Below are 4822 nucleotides of genomic sequence, written 5' to 3' on the forward strand. Positions count from 1 at the left end.
CAATTATATTTGATTTACCAAAGTCACACAAGTGCCAATTTCACATCTGTTACATCCATAATGGAGAGGTGTCACATCCATAACAAAGCTTTTCCCTCAAAAATGCAAAAATGTAAAATAAAAAAAAAAACAATCACTTTTTCTACAGAGAGCCAACTCTCCTTTTGATAGCATTATCTATTTTGGGTTGAGCAGTTTAATTCACAAAATTTCTACAACGTATGTTGTATTCTGTAAACTGGCAGACTTTTTGGGTCACATCCATAACGTATGTTTATTTCCCTCATTTAAAAATTAAAAAATGTATACAGATAGATATTTTTCTGATCCCATAACTTTGTGGTTAGTAGTTTTTGGAAAATATAAACAGATGTTTTAATATATTGATAACATATACTCTCTATGTGAATTTATGTTTTGAGTTTTTACTGCAAATGTCACATCCATAACGCTGGAATTGGTCTGATACTATAACTAAACAAATGTTTTCACTGAAATATTACAGCCTAGCCAATATGTATCCTACCCATACACAAAAAAAAGCTTTTTTTTACAGTAATTTGTCTAAATCACAGCAAACTGACCCTACGCTGAACCCAAAAGTGCTCTGATAATAGCTATGTAATAATGAGAAAAGGTTTAAACCACTAAATTACACAAAATGATCATTTACAGAATAACAACTACTAGATTTTTTAAATCTCACAAGATTTATGAAGTTAGCAGCATTCAAAGAAACACACACACACGCACACAATAACCTAATGTTGCAACTGAATGAATAACATAGTGTGTTTGTCCTTGTGCATGATTTGGAAAGTGCAGGCGATCCTGGTGTCTGACCCCTCATACTGTAGGCACATGCAGGATTTATGGACATCATAGATGTGTTTTTCTTTTCTTAACTGGTCCTACTGAACAGAGATTTTCCATCTTTTAGATGCCATAGACTCCCAAATATGAGCATACTCATGACGCACTGCACACCTGTCCTAAAACGTAAAAGATATCTACACAGTTTGTTAAATGAACAATTCATATTATTAAAATGTATCTAAAATAAATATTAATTAGAAAATAAATACAGCTTCTTATAACTTACATTATTAAAAATGAAAAAAATAATAATTTAATGTGTATGTATTTGTTTGTTTTAATGAAATGTTTATGTCATTTATCTGACTCTTATTTAATTATTAATTTTAATTATTTTTAAAATTGTTAAAAGATTTAAGATCATTTCAAGTATTTAAGTTTTTTTGTTAAGTATACTAAAATGTTTATCGTAATAAATGTTTCATTGTTTTAATCTAACACAGCGGAATGAACCGCCAACTTATCCAGCATGTTTTACACAGCGGATGCCCTTCCAGCTGCAACCCGGTACTTGGAAACATCCATACACACTCATTCACACACATACACTATGGCCAATTTAGTTTACCCAATTCCCCTATATCGCAAGTCATTGAACTGTGGGGGGAAACCGAAGCACCCGGAGGAAACTTACATAAATACGGGGAGAACATGAAAACTTCACACAGTAATGCCAACTGACCCAGCCAGGACTTGAACCAGCAACCTTCTTGCTGTGAGGTGAGAGTGCTAACCACTGAGCCACCATGTCACAACCAAAACGTATTTATTCATTTATTTATTTATTTATTATTACTTAAAGTAGCCTATTTGTCTTATTATTTTATGTTTTTGTTTAAACATTCCAAAGGACCTCTTATCACTCACCTGTGGCCGCCTAGGGGTCTCCAGAACCTATTGGAAAACCCTGTTCTCTAATACTGCACGTGCACACATGTCATGATGCTCAGAAATGCTGTCTAATGGACTCACTGCATTATGTAGTGATCAGGGGAATTTCAAGAGATGGTTCACCCAAGAATTAAAATGACATCATTATTTTTCTCATGTTATTCCAACCCCATATGATTTTTTTCTGCAGAAATAAAAAGAGATTTGGTATTTTAAAAAGTCACAAATCACTCTCCATGAATCTTTTTCTGTGGGCAATGATTATGCCTCAAGTCTTCCTTTGTGTTCATTCAACAGAAGAAAGTCAGGAGTTTGAAGCAACATGAGGGTGGGTCACACATGAGAGAATCTCAATTTTGAGCATAACTGCGACTTTAATCACTTAAATGCAGCCACAAAGTTAAATCAATATCGACTAAGTTATTCGCTGTCCACTTCACTCGATGAAAATTTTTGCAAGCGAAAATAATTCGAGATCTATCAACACATGATGTATAAAGCCATAATCAATCTAAAGACCAAATAAAACCTTAAAATGACATCCAAAACCTAAAACCATAACTTCAGCATCACTTGAAAGGAAAGAACTGTCGTAATAAAGTATTACATGAGCAGCGCCGGAATGAAATAATGATTCTGCATATTGAAGATGCTGAGTGTGACCACGCCAAACGCAAGGTTAGCTATAAATAAACCTGTAAAAAAAGGCACACAATGTTTCGGATGGTCCCAGCTCAGAGCATCCTTGACTGAAGACAGGCAGACGCATCCGCTCGCGCGGATGTTAAACAATGTTCCCATCACACATTACACATCTGGAAAACCCGCTTGCTGGAATTCATCAAGTTACACTTGCACAGGACGGATGTTTGCATTTTCGGATTTCAACTATATACCCAATGTCGAGCATCGTTAATTAAGTTTAAAGAGTGCTTACTCACCTCAATGCTCGCACTCAGATGCAGTCAGTCTCGCGTCCTGTCCGAGCTCAGCTCAACCCGACACAAATCTTGACCACACATTCCCAAATTTCCACCAGCGCCATCCAGCGCCGCAGCCAGAGCATGAAACTCTCGCGATAACGTCGTTGTCTGTGTCTGAAGATCTCGCGATAAAGATTGCTCCTTCTGCTTGAAGACCGATTTGCTACCATCTGCTGTAGGCAGTTGGTACTGTACGCCAGAAAGCCATTACGTAACCGGTTTTGGTTTTGTGTTGACTGGAGAGAGGCGTGAAATCTGAATAAATCATCTTAACCAAGCTTAACATTCTGTAATAATCACACAAAAAGCAAACAGCAGCTGATTGTGTATATCTTGCACTTTCCACGAACTAAGTAAGTACGACTTAAAAATCGTAAGCACATTTTGGACATTTTCAACAAAGTATCAGTCGGAGTTGCTTGACCTTCAGAAATGTTGTTTGTAAGGACAAATTAAGCATACATTCTTGTTCATTATATTAAACGCAATGAATGTCGTCATTCAAAAGATAAAAAAAAACTGATAACAGTTTCACATTTAGCTATATGAGACACTATTTTAAAAAGACCGGGAAAAAAAGCTGTTAAATTCCTAACCTTCAAGACATCCAAAATATAGATTACATTTTCATTCAATAGAGCACAAAATAAGATTGTTAGCTATAATTGTGGTCCTTGGTGATTTATAAACTGGTAGTATGTGCTGCAATCTAAGAAAAAAAATGCAATTACATAAAACTCCAGCAAATTAAGAAAAGATCTTCATCCGTTTGACAGCACATGTGCTGCAAATCCTCACAACGCAAACACAGCATGAATGTTTCAAGGGCACCGTACAATGTGACAGACCCGGCTATTTAGATTGGTTATTTAGGCTAATAAAATATGTCAAGGTAATCAGGATGTTGAAATAAACAAACAAAAAACTCACCTTTTAAAGATCACCTATAACTTTACTGAGCAATAGTAACGGCACTGCAGCGTCCAACATGTTTTTGGGTCCACTTGAAACATTTCTGTTGTGTTCCAATGTTTTTGCAAGTGTTGTGAGAAAATTTAGTGCATTTTATTTAATTGTTTGTGTTGTGAGAATATGCAGCACATTTTTTTAATTTGTATGCATTGTGAGGATTTACAGCACATTTGCTGTCAAATAAATGAATATATTTTCTTAATTTGCTGGCATTTTTTGTAATTCATGTGTCTTCTTAAATTGCAGTACAATATGCTGTCTTGGCCATTGCAGAGTAGGCTACTTTGTGTGTAAAACAACATACAGACAAAACTAAATTAATATCCAAGACTCCCAAAGATATATTGCATGTGAAAGAATTTAAAATAATTTAAAACATTATTACCTTTAATTCACAGTTATGGCAGTTCAATTCAGAGCTTCTTGTAAGCTTCCTGGCACATAATGAATAAATACAATTATACAAGTTGCAACATCCAGGATAAACTCAAGTATCATTTTGATTAACAAAAAAATTTACAGAATAAAAACTACTGAAGAAAATCACCATAAATGGCCTGAGGGTGAGTGAATTAACCGCACATTTTCATATTTTTTTATACAGATGGTTATGTAATTCAAATAAAATTATGGAATTAAATAAAATGAAATGGTATTATTTAAATTTTAGTGGTTTTATTTGATTATAAATGTTGAATACCATGCAAAAGAAGAAAGACCAATAGGTTGCATGCCATTGTAAGATTTTGTTACTTTCCTAACTACTGATTTATTTGGTTTATATAATATTATATAATTGTTTTTAATTGTTACCCTTTTTTATAAACTATTAATGAGTAATAGTTCCAAATTATTTATTAATATTAATGTTTACATTAATCTCATTTATTTATTCATCACATAAGCATTTTAATTAATTACATTTGTTAATGTTAACAAAGGTTAATAAATGCAGAGACTAATGATAAGATACGCCATTGTCAAAAACCATTTTACAAATGACTTTGTTTCAATAATGCTAAACAACTGAACTGATATCAAAAACCTTATTAATGCAGTACACAGACAGACGCAATCATTTTATAAGAAACCAGACCATA

The 4822-nt window shown here is 33.8% G+C and overlaps 1 protein-coding gene across 19 annotated transcripts in view; it reads right to left on the reverse strand.

The window, feature by feature from the left end:
• The window catches only part of usp54b (ubiquitin specific peptidase 54b), a 189845-nt gene extending 187044 nt beyond the window's left edge, over positions 1 to 2801 (reverse strand). For all 19 annotated transcript variants that reach the window (XR_015504186.1, XR_015504185.1, XR_015504181.1 and 16 more), the window contains exon 1: positions 2709 to 2801. The gene's annotated coding sequence lies outside the window, so the exon portion shown is untranslated. The remainder of the gene's footprint in view (positions 1 to 2708) is intronic.
• Positions 2802 to 4822: the final 2021 nt, after the last annotated feature.

The sequence above is a fragment of the Danio rerio genome, chromosome 12 (assembly GCF_052040795.2).
Source record: "Danio rerio strain M-AB ecotype USA chromosome 12, GRCz13ab, whole genome shotgun sequence".
NCBI classification, from domain to species: Eukaryota; Metazoa; Chordata; class Actinopteri; order Cypriniformes; family Danionidae; genus Danio; species Danio rerio.